General features: G+C 28.6%; 1 protein-coding gene and 1 long non-coding RNA gene across 2 annotated transcripts in view; one reads left to right on the top strand and one right to left on the bottom strand.

Moving 5' to 3' along the window:
- Positions 1–26,216, bottom strand: part of LOC129961872 (EF-hand calcium-binding domain-containing protein 14-like) — a 68,420-nt gene that overhangs the window by 26,269 nt on the left and 15,935 nt on the right. The window lies entirely within an intron of this gene.
- The window catches only part of LOC129961874 (uncharacterized), a 31,637-nt gene continuing 13,783 nt past the window's right edge, over positions 8,363–26,216 (top strand). Inside the window, exon 1 of the long non-coding RNA XR_008783842.1 lies at positions 8,363–8,488. This is a non-coding gene — a long non-coding RNA (uncharacterized LOC129961874). The remainder of the gene's footprint in view (positions 8,489–26,216) is intronic.

Below are 26,216 nucleotides of genomic sequence, written 5' to 3'. Positions count from 1 at the left end.
CTGTAGATAATCTTTTTATCAGAGATATGGACCAAATATGTTGATAAACTCGTGTATTCAATGGATATCTACATCTTCACAAGTTTTATTTTATTTATTATTATAGTTTTTCTCACCTTTGAGCTTTTTAATTCAAAGTCAGAGAGAGAAAAAAGTTCTTGAATAATTCGCATTAAGTTCTTTGATTTATGTTAATATTGTCTATCCCTGTCCATGAATGAACTGAATTAAGCTATAAGCTACCGATTCCTAATTTTCGGAATTTCCTTGCAGCTAAAAAGGACATTTGAATGACAAATTCATAAGTAGATACGGATGGCCAGCACAAAAGCAGGATGAGGACAAAATTGATTTGAGAGGTCTAAAAATAAATTTCGTACAACAAAATAACAAATTAAAGCCGGCGTCCTGGCACAGGGGTAGCGCGTCTTCCCCGAGTTCGCGTCCCGGTTTGGGCATGGTTGTTCTTCCGTTGTTCTATCTGTGAGATGTGTGAATGTGCCCTCCTGTAAAAAGAGGTTGCGCAAGCGAATGAGTGATGCTTGAGTAGCAAGTCGTACTCTTGGCCCTAGTTAGCGCTACTAAAAAAACGAGACGCTCCCTCCGGCATGTCCGTGGCAAGTGCCATAAGAAACAACAACAAATTAATACTTTTTTTCTATGTATTACTTTGTACAAATTGGTGTAATAAGGATTTAAAAAATACATGAAAATGATAAATTAAGAAATTATTTTTTATAAAATAAGTATTTCATTCTCAATTAATAAATCAAATAACAAAAATATTTGCTTCATAAACATATAAAACATAATTTATGAATTACTAGAATAGGATTGTTTTTATTTCAATCTCACATTTTTCATAGTAAATTCCTTGATAATATATCATTATAATTTAGTTTATTGTTTAATTCGTATCCGATAGATAAACCATTTAAAAAGGTACATCATTTTTGCCAATTTTAGATATCATAATATATAATAATTTAAATCCTAATTCTCTAATTTTTAATTCTTAATAATTTAATTCTTTTTAATGTTTCCATCTTTTGGAAAATAGTACTTCGATACATCGCTGAACTTGAAAATAAAATGGTATATATTAAGGTAATAGTTTATGAAAAGGGCTGACAGACACAAAGAGAGAAATGGAAGGCTATTTATGTTAGCAAAATTTACCATAAGTCGATGAATACTATTAATTAAAAAAAAAGTGTTTTTGATGACACTCTTCAAGGCAGACCGTTTCACCTACAATTACCGAATTTGGCACAATTTGAAAGGTAAAAATATGAACATTGGAGGAACAAATTTTAACAAAGCGAATTATTTAAACAAAAGTTTGGTGCCTTAAATTTTTTTTTAAACTAGAAAAAATTACTACAGAAGGGAGAAAAAAAAAAAAAAAAAAAAAAAAAAACATTTCCACCCAACTTTAAAAATATGTATAAAAAAGTCATTTCAATGGGCAAATGTATTTGACATTCAATTTTTTTTTTAATTGTAACAAATCTTTAAAAATATTTTATGAATGTTTTGCTATAATACTTTCCATCGTTGCAATTAAAGTGATGTTGGTATGGACAAGATACAATTAGATGTTATATGGAAAACTTCAAAGAGGTAGTTCAAAATAATGTAAGGGCTTTTCTGGATGCAAAGAACGTTGAGATGCATACAAAAAGCCAAATCGTGAAGGATCTCAATCGTTTCACAAAAAATTTGACCGAAACATTTTTCCAAATAGTCCAAAACAGAGAAAAGTAGAAACTTCATTTCTTAGATGTTCAAAACTAGCTAATTAGTAAGGCAAGTTTCAACTGGAATAACTGCAATTTTTAAAAATATGGTTTAGCAATGTTTTGGACAAAATTATATTTTGTTGAATTAATATTTAATAAAATTTTTCGTCATCCTAAATTAACACAAGTTTATAATGTTATATCACTTGTTACTTAACATTAAGTCCCAAAGGAAAATCAGTTGCAATTTTTATCTTACAAAAATGTGTTTCGTTTGTTAAATTTCTTAAAGGTTAATATTCGAATTACTTTCATTACGCATATTCATAAATCATTTCGAAGTGCTATTCTTGAATAGAAACTTGATTGTCATTTATTATCGATTGATCTTTGCCATTCGGTTAAATAAGGCAAATTCTTTTCTCTGCATTTTCTTAAAAAGGGAGGGGAAAAAAATCGTGGATTTGACTTCCTTTCTGATTCACAGTTGAGTAAACGGATATGTTAAGACCGGATGTGAACGCTGGTATTGGAACATTCTTATGGCTTTCGTTCTTATCCACAAAAAAGGCAGGGAAAAAGTAAGCAATGCAGTTTTCCTTCATTTAATCTTGGTTCAGCATAGAAACAGAGTTGTCTCCATGCCCGGGTCCTGCCATAATCAAATAACTTAAATAAAACCAAAAAATTAATTCAAAAAGAATTCGTCCAAAACTGGGAATAAATATGTTTAAATTGTGGTATTATTTAGCTTCGTCTTTTACTCGATTTTTCATTGCATTTCAATATCTGTGAAAGTAATGATTAAAAAATACTCATCTTTCCATTTATTATGAAATTATTCTAAAATTTATGCAAAAGATAAAAAAAAGTTTGTATATTGATTTAGATAAAATATTTTTGCCTTTAATTGTAGATTACCGTTACTTATATGAATAAACGTAACTCACTTAAATCCAATGCAAATAAGAATTTTTAAATTAAGGAAAGATTTTTGCATTAAACTGGCAGAACAAAATGATTGAAGTTTTATCTTTCTTTCATTCTTTTTATACACATTTTCATTGTATTAACAAAAAATCAAATAATGTGACCGTTTTATGTAAAAAATAACCCAATTAATTCGGGTAGCTAGATAAATGAGTTACTATTAAAAATAAGACTAATTTAAAACGAAATTATTCCTAGAATCAGTTATATATAACCTTTTAATGAGTATAATTTCGTCAACATTTATACTCATAAAATAGATCATATTCATAAATAGTATATGCATGAAAAATGAGCTTGAAAAGTTATTTCAAGAACACAGAATCTTCGAAGAAGATTTTTAGTTAATAATAATTAGAAGAGATGGTAGTGAATCATCAACTAAGGATGAAAATAAAATCAGATGAAAGGATGAAATAAAATCACAGGAACAAAATAATCTTTATCATTATACGAAAGATGTATATGATAAAGATAACAATATATTCGAATCTTTCTTTCAAAGATATACATTTCTCTTTTTCCTTTATCGGAAAGTTAAGATCGAAGTGACTCAATTTACAACCAACAGCGACTGAATGATTTTACGAAATAATGCATTTTGTAGAAAAGGATAATGCTTTTTCAAAAGTTTTTGATATAACCATTAATCAAATCACCTAATCTGAGGATAACTAATTTCATTAAGATATGTTCTTTTTAATGTTCAATGAATAATCAAAGGTTTAAAAAAATAATTATGCATTCCTTTTTCACAAAAAGATCGGTTTGAAGAATATACGTGGGAAATAAATAACAGAATACTTTCATAGTCATTTCGAATTAAACAAGATCTCATCGTTTAATCGGAACTGAGTGTATGTAAAATGTCAAGAGCACGAACTCACTAATATGAAGGAAATGAATCACGGGAACGGTGTAAATTACCGACTTCAGTTCAATTATTATTCATAGTAGGCTCTGCAACACGATTCATCATATTTACACACCTGGTTAAATATTTCTTTCTACAAATGAATATCCAATTCTAAGTATAAACCTCATATTTTTAAATAAAATTGTTTGCTATTACAATTTTTAACATGCATATGATGATTTTCAATTCAGCCAGCAACGTCAGTGATAACAGAGTGCAGAGAGAGAGAGAGAGAGAGTTTAATGTTAATTTTTAAAATTTAATGATATAATTTAGACTACTAATTTTAATGTCATTTGTTTCTCTTGAATATCTGGCATTAAAGAGTGCATTTTCAAATATTGAAAATTATATTATATATATATATATATATATATATATATATATATATATATATATATAAAACAAACATTGCTATTTCTTTAACATTTAAGTAATAGATAATCATTAAATAAGCATTTACTTACTTTTTATTTGCTCTTAATAATTTAAAATAAAATAATAAATCTTTAAAGGAAGGAGTTTAGATAAATATTATAGCATATTTTTTGTGTATATTTCGCAAAAAAATTATTATTTATAATAATTATAATAATGAATGGTATTTTGAAATTTTTATCGGAGTCTATTTACATGATGCAAAGTCATCTGGTAAACGACACCGTACATGTCACGTAGAACTGCGTTTCCTGAAACAAAATGTTACATTTACTTTTACAAAAAATATAACAAATAAAAAGAAATATGACAAGTATCCGATATGAAAAAAAATGAATTTATTTAGAAAAGCTGCCAGCTGCTAAATAATTATATTTTATTACATTTCTTTCATTTCTTTATTTTTTCAAAACAAGTCAACATGAAATAACAGTATTGAATTTCTAAATCAATACAATGCATCGTAAGGACATAATAGTCTTTTTTTTTTTTTTTTTTTTTCTAAAAATTTAATGAGAAACTTCTCTAAACCAGATAAACGAAAAGCACAGAAAGTTTAATAATAGATTAAGAGATTATGAATAATTAGTTACCTTTGTCGACCAGTTTGTTCGCCCAGTTAGCATTTTAATCTTTATATTAAAGCAGAAAAATATGAATTTAATTGAATCCGTGTACTAAAAATTATTGAGCATACAAATATAATACGAAATAAAATTCGAAGTGGAAATTCTATTTCGAAGTTAATGTCCGAAGAAAACTTTTTTTTAATCTTAATTTTAATATTGATAAAAGCACTAGAATGGAGATTTTGATAAACAATTTCATCATAACAATATAGGCATTGTTATAGAAAGCAATGGAGCAGTCTACGTTAGTCAATAGTATCTAAGAATATTATCATCGTCATTCCGCTCACACAGCTTTTTAGATTTAATTTTAGTAAAACTCTTAATTCATCCATTTATTTTATCATTGCATTACACAATTCAATCAATTCATATTCACAATACAGGGAATCAACTTAATCTTGAAATGAACTACTTTATTCAAAAAAAAAAAAAATGATTATCACAACAGTGAATAAAACAAAGTACAATTAGATGATAAGCGTGGTTATTTTTGTCATGTGACTAAAATGCCTCAGGTATTGATTCCATTCTTAACGCAATTAAGTAAATTAATGCATTCTTAATGCATTTTGCATTTTTCGATTTAATTTATTGTTGGATTTCCTTTTTCCTTTCCTAACAACTCATGAAGAATATTTATGATAACACATTTAATTAAACATTTTGAAGTTGAAAAAAAAAAATCGAAGAATTTAAGTAAATAATCAACGAACAAATGCTAAACAAAATAATGCACAGTAAAAAAAAAAATTAAAAAAAATAGCATTTCATCATCAAAAATGCAACATTGATGCAATGTAATATAATTAACCTATGAATAATGAAAAAGAGAAGAATATATGCGCAGAGATCATGATTACAAAAGGAACTAACGTTTTTCTTTCCCCCTTTCCCTAGTCAAGGCGGTCCTTCTATCACACATCAAAGCAAGCTTTTCATCATCTTGCCATACAGCACAGAAGAATGGATTACTTATGCAGCGTATATCGATTAGAGAATAAATATTTTATCAAGGTATTAATATGTAACTAGGCCTAAGGTTTGTCTTCAGTAATAAGATATTTCTGCTCACATTTTCTGCAAGGCTGTGAATCATTGTAACTGGAAAAGATTGTTTACTGAAATTTTTGAATTAAAATATAATTTTTCATTTCATAACAATCAATAACATTTTCAAATGCAAATATTAAAAAAAAAAAATACAACAAATTATATATTAATTTAAACCTTTTCACACTTTTTACTATAAGAAATTTAATATAATATAAACAGAGAGGTAACTATAAAAAAATAGAGATCTTTATTTTCAAACTTCGTATTAAAAGACACAGGAAACAAAGGATACAGTTTAGAATGATTATAATGTGTTTTAAATATAAAAAAATGAATTATTTGAATGAAAAATTGTAAAGACAAAACAAAAATTGCACTAACATGAGACGTAAATAGGAAAGTTTCAACTAAATTGGAATTGTAATCACGTTAATGATGTATTTTAATTTTTTTATATAATGAAGATTAATGTTTATATTTTTTTGCTATCAATTTCTTATGATTACTCATTTTGGCTTTAACCGGGAAATGCCTGATTTTTAAAAAGTTTAATTTAATTTAATTGTATTAATGTCCCCTTTTTTAAAGCAATACTAGAACTATTTTGAGATGCACCTCCTAATTTTGAACCGCGGTCAGATGGCGAGGACGATACCTTAGCTGGCAACACGAGTTCCCTATTAACACAGACAAAGCAACTGTTGAATCAGCATACACGTTTAAGCTGTAGTTATCATGTGCCAAGATGAATTTCAGTGAAAACTTATTTCAGTTATGTATTTGTTTGTTTTTATTTAATAAACTGAAAAATCTCTTGCAATGTAAAATTTCGGAAAAAAGGGTTATCATTAAAATTATTAATATCCATTTGATCATGTTTTATATCAATTAACTATCCAAAATTTAAAACATCGTTACAAGACCTTTTTTTGAGACTAGAAAAATGTATATGATAACACATCTGGCTATGGCAACAAAACAATATTAATAAAGTAAAAACGCTGAAGTATATTTTTAATTCATGACTAGACTCCTTCGGTGACCAGCTGATCGCCCACCATCTATATATTTAAAATAATTGTTGCAACCAACGAACAATCCCTTCAGCTACAATCAACGTACTGATTTCGTTAATTTTCATTTCATATGAAAATTAATGACATCTGCATTAACGATCTCCTACTTTCAACCACCGCCAATTTTAAATATAAATATCAAAAACACTACAAACTATATACTGTCTGTGGTAACTCGAGAATACAGAGATGACAGAATCTCTCAATCATAACCACTAAATAAAATATTGAATAATTCACCAATTTTGATTTCATATGAAATCTCATCACTCTTAAATATGTCATCAAGGGTTGTCAACATTTTCAGCCACTCCTTCCCGACATGTATCTCATTAAAATTGGTCGACATGACCATATTAATATTATAAATATGACCACCAAAACCGGCTAGTATTAATATGATTAATTTGGTCATGTCAACCTTTTTTTATGAAAATAAAAGGATAATTACAATAGTTATTTTAAATTATTCTTGGAAAATAATGACAGGACATTATGATTGATTAGCTATTCTTTAGAGCGTCGCAACTGTCAATCGTAACGAAAATTGGCGAAATCAGTCCAAATGTTAAGGTCGAGGACTCAGTTTATTAAGTTTTATTTCGCAGTATCTTTTGAAATGGAAGGTGTTAGATAACCATTCATGACGCAACCATATGCATAAGATTTTATTTGAAATAAAATATCTTGAAATCGATATAATGGTTGCCACTGTTTTTCCCAACAGAGAATATACAGTAAAGCTTGATTTTTTTCAATATCTCTCGAAAATTGGTTGGTGCTGGAAGAAAGGTAATCCTTGATGGCAAATCTAAGAGTCAAAAATCTTTATATGCACAATATTTGACGAAATCTTACAAGTGGTTGGGACTGAATGATAGATTCTTTAATTTCTTTTATTATTTTAAATATGTATATTTTTGGGCATTAAAATATCGCATTAGATGAATTAAAATGATAATTAGTAAAAGCATCATGCCTAAAGCATTATAAATAAGTATCAAACTGAAAAATTCAACATTAGAAAATGTATGACTGAAAATTAGAACAAAATTTTACAAAAATCTATGGTTTAGTTTAAAGCAGAATTTATGTTCTTCTGATTCGAATGCGAGGAAGAAGGGGTGGGGGTGGGGAAAAGAGTGTGAGAGAGAAAACGGGCAGCAAAAATTGTTTGATCATAAAATTTTTTTTATTAAATACGTTTCAAATTCTGCGCAAATCAGAAAGCATAAGCTTCTTTTCACAGACAGTAAATATAATAAAACTGGAAGTTTGCTTTGCTGACTAAATGTACGTGTAGACATGCGAAAACAATTCTTCCATGTTTATTCTCACTGTAATAATAATAGTAAAACATTATATTTCCCGTGTATGCACAAAATGTCTCCAAGAAATCTATCATACTCTTTATTACTTTCATAAATGGAAAAGAAAAACGCATACAAGCAAGCAGATGTCTTAAGAACCACCTGCCACTATAAAAAGCGGCACCTGACAAAAAGCAAATACAAGAGTAACGTGAGAGTAAAATTTCCTCCAATATTGTACGTTAAGCAACACGCATAGTAAAGGTTATAGACAGAAAACCCAAATGGCATTCTAGAAAGTTTTAAAGTGTCATTCATTGCTAAGTCATTGGTATGTAGTTTTTGATTCTAGAAACAAATTACTAATTTATAGCGTATTTGATCCATTTATTCAGTTGTTTCAATTACGAATGTCAGTTTTATCAATTGAAATAATTTTCAGGTTGTTTTTAACAGTATATTAGGAAACTGTACGCTTTTATAAAAAAACACTTTATAGAATCAGGAAAAATAAGCATTTTAATTAAAAGTAATTACTAAATTTATCTGAATTGATTTGATTACTGAGTTATCTTGATAAAGGGAAAAAATCGATTTGCTAAACATTGTTTCGAAAAAAAAAAAAAAAAAAATGTCCGAGATAAGAGCAGTTTTATTTGAGTCGATTTCATAAGAAGCTTTAAGGGACAAAGCAAATTTCTTACGTACTGCGCTAATTCGATTTAATTTTTTCTTTAATACTAATTATTATGAATATCTGTTGAGAAAAACACGACAAAATATTACATGAGTAATAACTAATCTACTTTCAAAGGAACTAAGTATCGAATTGAGATTTTTTTAAATTTATTTTTATTTTCTTGTCTGGAGAACTACAGATTATACCATACATGATTAAAAGTTAGGAATTATTCATTACAAAACGTTGTCCAAAATTTAAAATTTCATCCAATTTTAATGTCTTATTAGGGCATCAAGTATTTTATTTTCTTTTTATTTGTATTTTCCATTGTAATACGACTTTTTTTTCTACCTATTAATAGCTTACAAACTTAAAGGAGAAAACAGGTATGTCAAAAGTTGTGAATATAATAGAGAATTCTAAAATAAAATGTTTAATAACTCTCATTCAGAACATTGTTTTTACATCCAGAACAGAATTTTTTGCGAAATATTGTCTTGGAACAAAGGAAATTCTGTTCACTTTTGTTGGAAAGGTTTTTTTAAAAAAAATTCTTTTTTTTTTTTCATTTAGATTTTAAAGATTTGATGGAATTGAGTTAAATTTAACATTAAAGCGGGTTAATTTTAAAATTTTGTTTAAATTGATTATTTTTTAAAAAAATTAATCGATTTCAGTTAAAAAATAATCATAAAATGATACTTATATACAAGTACTGATAATTATTAGTAAGAATAAGTTTGGTCATAAGTTTTCGTATTAATGAAGCTTGGTAACATTTGCAATAATGTATCGTTTTAAAATTGTAAATAATAATTGTAATCATGTAAATAAAGATATCATTCAACGACAGAGTAAAATCAATAATGATAGAATTTCACCAGTAAATCCTTTATTTCTAAATAAAGCAAATATTAATTTTTTTTCCATAAAACGCCATTTTGATTCTGTGTACAAACGCCAACACATTGTTTTATATTTTCATAGTAAAACAATATGTGGAACAGAAAATACAAATTTAAGAAGAATTTTACAGAGTTTTAAGAAGCATTTTATTGTTGAAAAAAAAGTGAACGAAAAGTGACGAAAATGTAAAAATGGAATGTACAGAATATCAATTAATTTTACTTCGTCTCTCAGTAACAGTTCTGATTTTAATAAATAATCATATTGATGGAATGTAGGGTTTCGACAATATTTAATGGGAGCACTTAGATAAAAACAGAAGCGAAAGTAATAACTACTGCAAACACCATCAACTCTACAGTACAATATTCAACATTTCTGTGAACCAGATGATAGTTCAGAAAAATAAATCACAAGGTAATGGTATCTGAATAAAAAAATCGAATGACTAGAATAGAATCAAGTAGCTAGAAGTAGTTTTTTGAACAACTACTGCAGACACTAATTTATATGCTGAAATGCATAGATAAAATTTTCGTCAACAATTAAATAATTCTTTTGATAAACCACTTTTGTGTGGATTTTTAAAATTCATCAATCATAAATTTTCAGGATAATCAGGGCTAGAAGAAATTATTTTACACATTTTAGTCCGTTTTTAAAATGTGGTATATTAAAATTCTTTTATTTAAATATTTATTTTATGCTTTTTAGTGTTGCGTACATAACATTACAATTGATTTAAAATTAATTTCTCAATGAACTAGCGACTTGGCGTGTCCCTATCTGTCAGTAATTAAAGTTTTTAATCGACTGCAATATTTGCACTCAACAGACAGAAGGGAAGCGAGTCAATGAAAACCAAGCGAGCAGGCACCACAAATCATGATTTTTTTAAAGAATTCTTTCATTGAAATAATAACTTTCATCTTCTGAATCCTGCATCTGCATTTCGATTTTGATGATGAAAATTCCTAAATCGTACATTTTCAAATATTAAATACAAAAATGCATTTTACAGTTTTTTAAGGCTATTACCAAAAAAAAAAAAAATTCCTCATGTCACATACGTAAGAATTAAGCATATGTAACAGCACAGTAATATTATCCTATAAAACTATTAAACAAATTCACAAATTTCAAAAAAAAAAAAAAAAAAAAAAAAATGCGTTATATAATTAAGAATTTTTTTTAAAGAAATATTTAATTATTATATCAAAGGATTGGACTTTCATTTAATCAGCAATTGAATTACTATCTATTATTATCTGTTTGATACAAAAGTAAAGCCTCACAAAATAAGATAAAATAGAATCACTAGTTTGTTAACGTTTGCCTATGCCATCCACTCCTCGCCATTTTCTTCCACTTCTAATATTTTTTTCCTACACTGGCATCCTTATCTTTATCAATTCATTTAAGCAAGTACAATGAAAATGAAAATCTTGAATTGATATTTAATACAATTTTGTGTTTAGAAAAGAGTGTGCTGATTTGAATGTGGTATAGCTGTCACTTAAAGTAGTAGATAAGTCAACCTTCTAACTCTCCGACCCGCCCTAAGGCACACGGATTTAAACCATAGAACTGAATGACCGGACCGCCGCAACAGCAATTGGCGGGAACTGTGGTTGAGTCCTAAGGGCCGTCACCGGCCACGGTACAACCCTCCCCGAAGGAAGTACGTCCTGTCATCGATGGGGGGAGCCAGATCCCCCACCTATTAGTGTACCCTCCAGGGTGGCAAGATCCAACCACCATGCCGGAAGCATCTCATCCTCATTTCGAGGTGCCCCCCCGAGGGTCTAAGTAGTAGATAAAACTCCCATATTTTCTTAGCGGACGGGACAGCCATTATAAACAAGCCTTTTATAAAGAATGGAGAGGGGGGGGATACACACATTTCAATCCTGAGTCGAGAATATTCAATATGAGAAATTTAAATTATCAAAAAAAAAAAAAATTCTTTCATCGTTTTATGCAAAATTACGTTATATAGACTTCGCCAAAAGAGAATGCTTCAAATGACATTTGTGAACATTTCCCTGTTTTATAAGAAGCATAGCTGAAGGAAGAGATATTTACTGGACTCACCAGCAAAAAGTTAATGAAGAATGATATATTTACCGTAGAATGGATACAAATGGTAAGAAAGCCAGGCAAACTTTTAAAACATTATTTTTGAGATTAAAAACATAGTGCGGAATCCAGAAAGTGGAAACAAATGGGTGGCAATTCAAGCAAACTTTAAAAATAGCATTTTTGAAACCAGAAACATAGTGCGGAATCCACAGAATGGAAACAAATGGGAGGAAAATGAGGTAAACTTATAAAACAGCATTTTTCAAACCAAAAAAGAACCAGACAACTAAGAAGAGACATTAACAAATTTCAAAATATTAGGTGTAATATGAGCATAGTTAAGATATAGATGAAGGGCATGTATTAATGAAATGACAAAATTAAATAAAATACAAAAATATAATGATTTATTCCCCCTCAAGATAAGAAATAATTTTGTTAAAATATTGCATAAAAGGGGAAAATAATAGATTTTATTTTTTGATTCAGCTCAGAAATTATATAAAAGTAAATTATCCAAAAATAAAACAATTTTCAGAAAGTATTTTATTTTTATGATATGAATTTATCAAAATTCATATCATATCAAAATCAAGAATGGAAACAAAATTCTTGATAGTAAACAATGTAACAAATTCTTGAAGCAAAATAAAAAAAAAAGATTAAAGCATAGTTATAAGATTGTTTATACAGACATTAATATGTTTCACTAGAATTAATATGTTTATTAATATGTTTTTGAAAGATTAATAGAAGATTCTAGAACAAAAGTTCTCGATACGATCTTAAATTCACATGTTGAAAACGCGGAAGGGAAATTAATTCACTTCAAAAAAATCAAGCCTCAAGCCGGAAAATTAATTCTAAGCAACTTTGACCTAAATATGCTAATGATAAAAACCAGTTTTAAGATCAAAACGTCACAAGGTCGTTTAGTGGAACTTTACCCGTATTAAATTAAAAAATGGTATGAGAAAGTTAGATTAAAAAACACGATTACATCAAGTGAAAAATTCTTACTTCGTCTTTTCGTTTTTAATAGAATAATATAGAAAATTCAATTCAGACTTTTCTTAGTAGAATTACAATTTGATTTCCTTGAATTTTGACAATGAAGAATATTACTGAACCCTACCAACGATAGTTTTTGATTAATTTCTTACATCATATAATGTCTTTGACGGCTTTTAACATTATTGCAAATTTAAATTATTTGTTATGTGGCTCATGCATTAGGAATTCAAACGCCAAGTTCTTTCGCTTCATTAGTGATAAAATACTATTTATTTAATGTTCTAAATTATAAATTGGAAGCATTCTGTTATTTAAACTAACATAAAGGCCATTTTAAAAGTATGTTAGTTATCATAAATCTAAAAATCAAATATTTCTCCAGAAAAACTAATTTTCGAAATCTTTAATTTTTGGAAAATGTTTCATATTTTTCCAATACCATAAATTGCTACAATATCCCAAAATGTTGCATTATAAATGAGAGGGAAATTTTATGTAGTTTTAAGTTTTCTCTCTTTCTCTTTTATATATCTAGTATAACACTGATGTTTAATCACAGGAAACTAAAAGACATCATCAAGGGAAAAAAAAAAATTGAGTGAAGTAATTAAAAAAATCTACTTTTTTCTTTAAAGGTTTCATTTCGTTTTTTCTTCTTTAACCTACGACTGTTATATGAATAGCTAATCTGCATTAGAATAGTTTCTCCTATACGTTGTTCAACCTCTCAAAATAACATATTAATTACTCCGTAATCATACTTTTCAAAAATAGATTTAAAAAAAAAAAGTTGATTTCATCAAGTAGAAAAACCAGAAGCAGTGGTCTTCCCAAAACTTTCTCGCATACTTTCTAATATAATTGTCAGGCTAGAGAACGCCTTACCTAGCAATGGCGTACAATAGTTACGAAATATTAAATTTTGGCGTGAAATTAGCATTTTTACAAAATCTATCGTGTAATCTTTGGCGATTAATCCCTGGCATGTATTAATGGTATCCAAAAATATTTGTGTTTTAAGATATATTTTTTTCAACCGATTGAAACAAAAGAATTTGATATAAAACTGCCCTTGTACTCACAAAATCCGTTATTAATTTTAATATATTTAAATCATTGCGCTTTTGAATTATCGCGTTTACAAATTTCTGAAAATACAGACCGACAGACAGTCAATCCGTTGTTGGATTTGACTCAAAATTTGGCAGATGTCTACACTATAAACGGTAAATCTGTGTACCGAATTTTATCTATGTAGCTCTCTTCGTTTCGCAATTATCATATTAGAACAGCTAGACAGATGGATTTCCTCTGAACAAACTTTACTGAACAATTGATAGAAATCTGCAAATTTGGTGTAAAGACCGAATGCCAAATTTCAACTGTTTAGGTCAAAGCAGTTTTGAGTAATCTTTGTCACAGATAGACAGAAATTTTCGAACAATGCATTTTTCGAACACAGGGAGGTTTAAAATCTAGATATTCATCAAAATCTTCAGTTAGAATTTTTTTGACGATTACTATATTTACTCTACAGAACTCTCTTACTCTACTTTTACTCTATAGATTACTATTACGTATAGAAGGAAGTAAAAACTAGTTACAAGAAAGAGTAAGCATTACTGTGCTTTATATACTTATTTGACAGGTGAAATTGCCCTTAATTATAGCTAAAATGATACTTTTACTGTCTTTTCTTTCCTCACGTTTTTTCACTGGGACTTGCTCCTTACTCTTTATCTGTCATTCACAGAAAAAGAAAAATAGTAATAAAAATAATAATAATTAATACTTGAAAAACAATATTTTACATATTTGATGTCTTTATATAGTCATAAAACTCAAAGCATCGCTTTATTCAACTAAGTTCATGTATGGTCTATTCCCTCAATATAAATTGAAACAATAAATTAATCTAATAAACAACAAGTATATTAGTCAACTTTAAAGCTTTTATTGAACAGCAAGGGCGGTTAAAATATTGTAAAATTCTATACTACTTTAAGCATAATGACAAACCATTTTCATTTAATTAGAGTTGAGAATCTCAAAATAAAGTTGTATCATTTCAAAATTTTGTTTTAAAATAATCTCTTCATTAAGCATTAAAAATTTATCATTATGTGAAAATTATGATTTAATGTTAATCACTTATTTGCCCTTTGAAATCCTTGGATATTCTAAATTGTTTACGAGCCATCTAATTTAAAACTTACATTCTCACCAGCGCAGGTGGTAAGTATTTCGTTCAATTCGTTCGTTTCGTTTTGTGCGAATAACTGCTAACCTTTTCAAGGATGGAGTCAGGGTTACTATTCAAATTAAGGGTTTTCACACAGAAGTATTTTCGCTCGTTTAGCGACGATGGTGGTTGAAGGTTCAGGGGAATTTCAAAACCACAAGCAATCATGATATCAGCTCATCAAATACTACAGTAATGTGAAGTTTCAAATATAAGTGTTAATGTTTAAAATAGTAGCTGCAGACACATTACAAATCTTCAAGTAATAAGCTAAATCGTGCCTCATTGTTAATGATTCAAGAGGATCGAGTATTTTTACACACAGAATTTTCGATTAGTTTTAATTTCAATTAAACTGATGCTTCGTTTTAAACTATTTTTAAAAAAGACATCCTAATTTTAAACCATGGAAAAAAAAAATAACCACAAGCATCCATGGTAATCTGATAGGCATCTCGAGATAAATAGAACTAAAGATGGAATTCTGGTTGTAATAATAATCGACCATGGCTCAACACCTCATGAAAGAGTTATCGTTGGTTAAAGAACAACTCACCCCAACACTATTACTATATCGCCTCCCTCCACCCCCACCCCCCAAAAAGCGAAAACCCATTTATTTATTTGATGATTTCTCACACTCACACCTTTTATTAGTACTTTCAGATTAAGTGGTAATTAATGCAAGTGGTTTCGCATCATTTATGTTTCCTTCGTTTTCCAATATTATTCCTCTGATTGGTTACAAAGTTTAAAGCAGGTTAATACTGCATATATAGAACTGAATGCGTCTGTATACATATATATTTGTTGTAGCATTATTTTCGAAGCGATTTTGATGAAACTTGATATATAAGTCCTTCACTGGTTGACTAAAAATATTGTAAGTTAACTCCTTTTTGAGATATAGTAAAGGCAAATCTTTTAAATGCACACAACAAATGAATCTAATGAAGATAAATTTGACTAACATGTTCCAACTCGCCAAATTAAAAATATGGTTAGATCTTTTCTAATAAACACTCTAGAATGATAATTACCTTAAAGAAATGGTGAAAAAAAATGATTTCTTCAAAAGGGCCGTTAAAATTTTAATACATGTTGAATGAAGTAAATACGCTGTACAGTCTCACTGTTCACTAAGTATACTGAAATGGTAAACGAACTTTAACTAATTCTTATGAGTGGATAAGAGGGGAATCACGAAAGACATAATAAATAGATGAATTAGCATGAAAATTTCTTTATGTCCAGGGTTCTTGAAAAGAAAGAAATGCAACAGGACTCACGGAGTGCTTCTTCACCTCCGGACATTGCTATTGTTTGGTGAAAGTGGCATGGCTAAAATTATAAACATATACATAAGAGAGATAATTATTACAATATATGGGAAGATGGAAAAAAAAAAGAATGATTTTTTTAAAAATGGTAATTCTATTCCAAGAATCAATTTGCAGCAGTATGTCGTCAACTCATCAGGCAATCCAAGGTTCTAAAGCATCATCGTGTTCTTTAACATTCAAATGTGCCTTGCATCATATATTCCAATTCCCTTAATTACAATATTAATGTTTTAGCTAATTTTTCATATAATCTTGTGGAAAATTACTTGTAGTTGGCTGTAATTGTTGACAGATTGGAAGACTTTAACTGAAGGAGAACAGTTGCATTTCAGGGAGTTCATTAGGAAGGGGGGGGGGATTATCAGATGTTGAGTTGCTTATAGCTAGCTATAAATTCAGAAATATCTCCGATATCAGCAAAAATTGATTTTAATTCGCCAAGGAGCGTCAATAGCTCTTTCATACTATTAACCTCTTCATCCTTATCAGTTGCTGATAGATACTCTTTGTACATTATTTTATTTACTAGATTGTTTTGGTTCGTATTTGAATTGACCGGAATATTTAGGGATGCATAATAGTTACAGTAATTATTATCATTTTTGAATAATGAAAAAAACCTCCTCTCTTAATTTTTAGAAAGCGTCTTTTCTTTTACTAGTTTTATTTATTTATTTTTTCATTGTTCTTAGAAAGCGATGCTTAATATATGTATTGCTTGAACTCCAGTAGGAAATTTTTAGATGAATTCTGAATGCCCAAATAATCAATAATTTTTTAAATGACAACTTTGTCAATAAAAATTTTACATGCAACAATATACTGTGAGCATCAATATACTGTGAGTACTCTAGTCATCATTTTCAAAATGATTGATTATCGAAGTTGTACATGAATGCACTACAGGTACTCCGTTTTAATGCCCCATTGTCAAGGGCTAGAAAATATTTTTTTTCCCTGCTTTTTATGACACAGTTATGAATGAAGAACAGTTTAATTTCCTTGGCGTATGTACAAGGCGTAACAAACAAGTTCATGTCTACGACAATTGGTGACGAAATTGTTATATAAACTCTTTTGATTACCCTTATTTTTTTGTATGCGATTCAGAAAAGTTATCACATATGAATTTTATTTCTGTAATAAAATAGTACTTAAGTTTTTCAAGAATAAGCAAAGAATTTATGGTGTAATGAATGTCTGACGACACTGTAGTCACATGTAGCATTCGGTTATTGTTTTGAGAACGAAAATATAATATAGAAGGGAAAAAAGAAAAACCTAACCGCATTTAAACAAAGTAAAGGTACATTAAAACTGCTACAGTGAATGTCCTACAATGCTTTAAAATATATGCAGTAGAAGTAAATTATTAGATATACATTTTTTCATTTTCCCAAGGAAGTCAGAAAATTATCGAAAGCTTGAATAAATAAATATTTTTAAAGAAAAAATTATCACAAAACGATTTTTAAAACTATCAGCGTCGTCTTCAAGAAGTGGAGTCACTATACAAATAACACAAAGAAAAAGGCGCCAGACATAAGAAATGCTAAAAATGCTTATATCGATGCAATTTTAATATAAGTATCAAATTATTTTGATGAAGCTATGAAAAAGATTTTGATATTTTTTTTATTGCTGACATTTTAACCCTTTAAATCCGGTTATGTCATCGAGCAAGTTTGCTTGCATTCCAAGCAATCGTCATTAGATGATTATTATGTGGCGGTCGCCAATACATGGACAAGCATCCACCAGTAATTTTATACATTTTTATATGATTTTAAATCCTTTTATATTTTCTGTTTTGCTCTTTAATTTTATCCGTAGTTAAAGAGTCAAAACCAATCAAAGGCATTATTTCCATTTTTTAAAAAACCTTTTACAAAACTTAACACTTGTATCTGATATTGCTATAAAACATATCATTATTCAACAACGGTATTGTAAGCAGTTGTTTCTTATTAATATTTTAATTTGTTCCATGGCTATTTTTTGAATCCTCAAATCTTTTTCACCAATTTTTTTCCCCAATATTTTTATATGGTGACAGTCAAATCAACTAGATTTTAATTTCAGTCAATATAGCTTTAATCATCTTATTGAAATAATAATACAATCATAAATATTACATCTAAAAATTTATTTGCACTTTCATAACTATTTATAATTAGCATTTATTTCTGAACAACTAACCATTGTATTCAAAACAGATATATACATTTTAGGTTATTTATAAGCGGATGTTAAATAACATATCATTGTATGTTCACATTTAATTTTAAACTTTTTTAAGTAACTGTTTTTATTTAATAGAAAAAAAAGAAATTTGAAATTAATTTCTTTTATAAAATTTTGGGGGATTATTTCGATATTGGCCAGTTTTCCAATTCACAGTTTTGGATTTATTTTCCCCGGAAGAAGTTGAAAAATTATTAACGGTTTGATAAATATTAAAACATAAATTTATTAAACAAAACTTTAATTTTTACGTAAAAGGGAAAATGATTATAGAATGTGTATTCCACATTCATATCCAATGTGAGCAAACAGAAATAGAAAAAACAAGAAAGAAGCTTTTATAGCGATGTTGTAAATTTCGCGAAGTTAATGCAAGTCATGATTTCAACCTTCGAAAACACGTAGAGGTGGAAACACTCAAAATGACGTTAGCAAAATAAAATTCAACCTTTTCAAAACGTTTCACGGGCAGCAACAGGGGATGGATTTAATAGATTTAAAACAAACAAACGTTAAATTTTAAATGAAATAAAATGTTATTGCGAATGATTTTATTTCCTAAACAGAATTTGGAATCTAAGAACAAATCGATTAGTTGTCCACATATAGGTGCAAAAATAAATTTAAGTAATTAAAATATGTTACTACTAAAATTATTTTAATGTAATAAATTAATGGCCCAACTAGAAAATTTAATCAAAGAGAGAAATGCAATAGGGTAATGTTTTAAAAAATTGAATACCAAGTCTTTCAATTATTAAATAATAAACATTTGGCGTCTCGTAGTAATCAGTCAACGAGTTAATATAAAATTGTATAATAATCGTTTGCTGTTAAATAGTTTTAAATATTATCTTTCGAACCTAGCCACAACAAAGCAATTTATAATTTACAACAGAGAGAAAGAATGTTAGTGTTAAGACTTTCGTCAAAATTGGGGGAAAAATATATTTTATAAACTGTTAATTTATTAAACATAGAAGTAATTAAATATATATTATAATATTGCAAAAAAAAAACATTTCTTCTATAATTGTCTGTCGCTGATTTCATTCTGAATTACGTTATATTTTTCTTATATTTTTAGTCTTAAATTATTATTTACTACATTTGTATTTACTACATCAAAAGCCATCAGCATCTAAGCCTACTATTTTGCACGTACATTTATCAATTCTGTAAGTCATTTAACAGAAGATAGGAGGAAAAAAAAAAAAGAATACAGAATATTTCTACATTACTAAATTATTAGCTGGAAATACATATCTTCATAACAATGACATGTATTTCCCGCCAGTTGATAAAAGGACATAACATCTCATCTACAAATCATCACATGATTTGTAGATGAGAGAGAAGTTATTTTGTTTTATCAGCTGCAGAGATAGATTTCTTGTCAACAAATGTGACAGGTTAAAAGAGCAACGGTCTCAACATGATGCAAAAACAAATTCTCCGACATCTAACGAAAAATGAATTCGATTGACTGCTAAATAAATAAAACACATGTCTGAAAAATAATTAGAAATGCTTAAGAACGCTAAAGCAAATAAAGGAAAAAGAGTATTATTTTAGCAACTAATAAGTCATTTGCAATGGCTTATTGAAAACTATAAATTTTGATACGACTAGCTCCAGTGAAATCGTCATTTCACAAGCATTTAACAACAATAGTTGGAAATCTGCAAAAATTAAAAACGGTGCCATGAAAACTGAAAACGATCACATTTTAAAGCTAACAATTATGAAACTGGCAACTTTTTTAAGAGGGGAGGGAAAAAAAGCTATAGCAAAAAGTGAGATTTTATTTTCAAGTTTAAAGGCACATTAAATCTTTTTAACTTAATAGGAACATATAACTAGTGCTCATGCTTGTTGAGTTTTGGTTATATATAAGCCAAAATCACGCAAGCTTGCTAATAGGATGGTGTGGGAGGTAATTCTTATTTTCAAATAAGAAAATATGTTGAAGACAATTTGATTATTTACGATATTTCGCATGCCACAAATATATTCATATATTGATATTTATCTATACATATTACCTAAAACCTTTCAGTCTTAAAATATTAATTAATACATCATATGGCATATAATTGAGAATAACTTTAAAAGATAGGTTTTATTCTAAAATTACATATTATTCCAAAATCAATGGCAATTATTATCATTATATTTATAGAATAATATTTTCATAAACAAAAATTAAATTATTAAATATATTCCCTGCACATATTCCATAAAAAATTCAGCACTAAAATTATAAAAGGGTAGGAGAATTGAACTTGAGGAAAATTCATTACGTTTCCTACCCTAATGGCCCTGACACATACCAGCATACAAACAATGTATACTTGAAATATATATAAATAGAAACTTCGGAAGGTCGGAGTCCTGACCCGCTAATAATTACAATATGCCTCCTCTTTTCTTTTTTGGAAACAAGTCTATCGAAATCTAAAACAACACTATCAACATAAAATAATCATTTGAATAATTAGTTACAAAAATTCTATACTACGATTGTGATTCAACTCTGAATTATGGAATAATTACTATTCCTATATACCAACTCACTCGCTTTATTGTTTATTTTATAATGCAGGAAATGTTTTAACCCTTTCTAGGGCCATGGGAAGTATGCTTCCCATCAAATTTATCAATCTTTGTATGAAATTATGTAGGTTGGCATAAGTTCTGACAAATTTTTTTAGAAAGGCAGAAACTTAGATGCTTCAGTTCTTTATCTCAGACAAAATGATATGTCTTGATTTGTTACTTAATTATTAATTAACCAAATTAATTAATTAATCAAATTAAATTGATCTAATAAGCTAAATGAATCCCTTTTCTTATTCTAATTTCAAACCTAAAAATATTTTAACATAATATGATTAGAAAAAAATGGCCCGTTAACGGGTTAAATGGTAGATTTATACTAATAGGCAGTGGTGAAATCTGGTCAATTTACAACGGAAGTGTATAGAGCATTCTAAATTTTTTTTTTTTTTAGTTTTTTTTAGTTTTTTGGCTAGCATCTATACGGGGAAAAATATCCACTTTAGTTACGATTACTTGTCAGGATTTCTTGAAAGTAGCTTCTGACAAGTTTTAATTATATATTTCCAAATAATTATTTAGGGGGGAAAAATCACCATTTACAGCCTTAACACAGAGATTTTTTTTAACATTTAAAAAGCATACTAACAACAACAACAAAAATATTACATATGCTTTCTAAAGTCACATTCTATGTAGCAGTAACTCATTCTAAATTTCAAATCAAAACATTCTTAAAAGTCAGTCTACAAGACTATGCTCCGGCCCTTCGTCTCATATCTATCACTTGCTAGAACGATTACTGCCAAGACTGATATCGCTACGCTAGAAAGATTACAAAATGTGGCAGTTCGGTATATCAGTAACCTGCTGTGTTATATTAAGAACAAAGTCATCCCAAAAGAACCTTAACCTTGCAACACTGCAAGAATTTTACAAGAAACTCTCGACACAATTCTCTGAAAAAATTGATAAAAGTGATAATATCGCCATAAAAGAAAGTGAAACTTATGATACAAAGCTTCCCAAGAACGCCAAGGAAACACGCCGTTTCCTTCTTGTCTAAGTCTTCTCATAGCTTAATCACACCGACTTGACTCTGAACTGAATTTGCCGAAAAAGCACCTATGTAAAACTCTTCTTAAAAATTTTATTTTCGGAAATATAAGTTTATCAGTTTACTTTGTTACGAAATACCTTCATCTACCTTACCTTATGAAATACCTTAACTAATCACAGAAATTTGCTAAGTAATCTCAATGCCATGCAATTCATATTACCTATTCAGCTTGAGGTCAAGAACCGTAAGTTCTAGAATTCCGTGTCACATCTCTAAAATCCGCAAACCTGGATTTATTTAACTACCTAATTAAATGACGCATCCTATTTGGTATATTTTTTTGTAATTTTAATCTGCACAATAACATAAGGATCACCTGAGACATTAATTAGTTTTTTTCATTTTAAATTACTTAATAGCTTTTTATTAATTTATTTTTTGCTGTTATAATAACTAAAACTAAAAATTCAGAAATGTGTGTCAGACACATTATTGTATACAAAGATGTTTAGTTCAAGAAAACACAGATCACTCTATTACAAATGGTCCATTGTAGATGATAAATATATAGTTTTTAGTAATGACACAGCTTTTACACGACTAAAATGGATAATTAATTCTCAAACAAAATACTTTGCTTTAATTTTCGAATCCACTGCATATCTTGCATTTTATAAATGGAATTCACATTTCGATAACATGCGTCGTGTTATTTACCACGCGACTACGACATTAAACTGATAGATCCGTTTGAGTCGGGAATTAGGAAATCCCAAATGAAAATTTTAAAAATGTATAAAGATAATAAATAATAGAATATTTATTGAGTACTCATAATTTATTATGTAATATTCGTATAAGTATGATAAAAAAAGGATACGTTAAATGTTTTGTTTCCACAGTAGTTATTAAGATTTTTTTTTTTTTTTTTTTTTGTGATACAAGCCGCCGGTAAATATATATTACCGTCAGACTTCAACTAATTGGCGAAACAACGAAAATTTCTGTTAATTTGATAGCAATATACAAAAATAAACTACTTAAATAATCATACATGAAAAAAAATCTCCAACAGCAAGTTTTTTTTTTGTTACTATTTATACTACTTTTAAAATTAGGCAGAAATCAACAATTTCATTGAATACTTTTTTGCTGAATATTGAAACTTAATGAATATTTATTTTTGCATATTAACATCAATATCATTGCTTAGTGTCTAAATTTTTGTATTCTACGAATAAAATAAAACGTGATAAAAAAGACAAACATTTGGAAGTCCAATAAATCATCATTAAACAAATACTGGAGAAAAATAAGGAAATACTGGATCAGCAACATAAAGCATAATTTTTCAAGGGAGTAACCAAGTGTAAGTCAAAATTTATATTTTAAGGTAATAAAAATAAATCCACGCTGAATTCAGGCTTCGGATTGCATACAGCATTCTTATAAATGCCTTGGTAATGAACACTTTGAAACAAAAGACAAAGGAGGGAGAATAAAAAAAATGAAAAAGTATCCCATTAAATGTTTATCTAATCTTTCACTTTGTTACTTTTAAAGATGAAGACTAGATAAGCATTTATTTTATATCAAATCACTGTAAAATCAATTCATTCACTTGCACTCCATAGAAAAATATCCGATACGAAGCGTAACTACGTTTTTACTGTTTCAGGATTCTGATTGTTAGTGGAATCTTTGATTCAACAGATTTTGCGTCATTGCTATAGGTAACATAGTTTATTGCATCATGTACATTTTTGTTATCTACACTGAATTGAATAAAAGTATATATTCTGCGTCCCTTCGCAAAATCTATATTTGATTCTGACAATAGTATAAATGAAAATAATTCATCCTTATTTTTTTTAATCACTAAACACTTTATAAGCTGTCAAAATGGCATGATTCATATGCAGGAAATAGAACAGCATCGGACATCGCAATCTGTAATACAAACACTATTATTATCACAGGTATTCTAATTATGCAAAGGTCTTCCTAATCTCAAAATCCGATTAATCTGATTGCTTGGTTTCGATATGATGTTCGATGTACCGTTAAATAAGTTCTGAAACGATTTGGCCTCTAAATGCGCCGTAAGTTGTTCACGGTCAATGTAAAAAAATCTTCTTACTTCTTTTTCCTCTTTACCTCTAATATTCTATACGTAAGTAAGACAAATCTTTTGTGCAGACCAAAATTACAACATAGTAAATACTTTTTAAATGAATTATACGATTTTGATTACAGATAATTTATGCGTTAATGTATGTATCTATGCTCACAGTAATATAAAGTAGCATGTTAAATGTGGCCAGCTGTCCCGTATTTGCCAGCACCGCCCTATCTTCGTGCATTTTGCTCTGAAATGGGAAACGGAATTCGAATTAGAATTATCTGTACAGAGCAGGCCTTTTATTTATTTTTTTTTATCTGTTATAAACAAGTAATTCTTACCAAAAAAAAAATATTAAGTGGATTTAACTTTAAAAAAATTAATTTTAGAAAATTTCTCGTTTCAAGATTTTACTGCATATAGAATATGGCCACTCTAATTTGACTAGACTCACTTACCTCGAAGCGCAATTGTAATCGTACATAATACTGGCAAAATATCATGCTGAGCAGAGGGGTGAGGAATAAAGTTTTTCTCGATTTTAATTCGACGGCGAAGGGGGGGGGTATTTTGATGTGCACGTGCAATAATTAAAACCGTGTTCTGGGGAATAACAAATTAATCAGCTTTTGAAGTATTGCTTGCTATAAGAAATATTTATTTTTATTACAAGAAACATACGTGATCAAAGTAAGTAATGAAACATTAAGAGATGTATCAGTTTCTCGGTTTAAAAAGAATCCTAGCTATGAATCAGTTCAGTTAAATAATATCATGTTTTTAAGTAATACGAGTTATTTAAGAGCAGTCACTGTAAATTTTAACGACAGATGATAAGGAATCTCTTTTCCCAAACTTCTGTACTGCACCAACATTAGGTTTGATCCCCGAGATCATATTTAACGCGAACAAGGTCTACACATATGGTGGATCTTTAGAAATATCGGGCTAGGAACCTTTTAATCCCGAAATCACACTACGAAGCCATTGTGGCGTTCCCTAATTTAAATAAAATGTCCAGGATTGCCGTATTTTTTCAGTTACATAAAGTTTATCGTTTAGGAATTCGAAAATTATCCTTTTTGATGAATATTATCTCTTATTAGAAGAGGTCCAAGTCAAAGAATAGAATGGAATAGATAGACTTATATCATAAACATTCAAATGATATTTTTTTTTTATCATTTAATGGGAGATAGATTTTTATTGGAAAACATATATATATCAGGAAAGTTTTTTCCGGCGTACTACATATCACGGTAACAGGACAGCTCTAGGTTTCTCACCATGCTAAGTTATATAAACCTAATATACAAGGAAAAAGAAAAAATCCAGTTTATCATCAAGACTGCCTTTCCGCGTAGCCGGTGAAGGTTTAAAGTCAATCACAGAGGAACGAGAGGAGATAACTTGATTTACGTCATATAAATGCCCCCAGGAAGGAGTTTAAGCTGGATGAAAATTTACGACATTTTTTATAGTTGGATTCTGTTTTCTTACCTGCATTTAATGTTTTGACGGTGCATCTTTTGAAACATTTATTTATTCAGAAATATTAAATTGTCAACATACTGGTAATTGATATTGATCTTTGTAATTTTGATATTTTTCAATAGATGAAGTAAATAGTAAAGAAAAACATAGGGTGCCCATAAAAATATTGATAAAAAGATAACAAAATTACGACAATTTATAACTTTCTGCCACAGATCGCTAAATTAAACAAGAAATGGATGTATTTGAAATAAACCAGGAGGAATTTTTCCCAAAACCTTTCTTGTGGTTTTTTTCCTTACACGTCATTG

The sequence above is a fragment of the Argiope bruennichi genome, chromosome 2 (assembly GCF_947563725.1).
Source record: "Argiope bruennichi chromosome 2, qqArgBrue1.1, whole genome shotgun sequence".
In the NCBI taxonomy this organism is placed as follows: Eukaryota; Metazoa; Arthropoda; class Arachnida; order Araneae; family Araneidae; genus Argiope; species Argiope bruennichi.
This window is presented reverse-complemented; position numbering and strand designations above follow the sequence as displayed.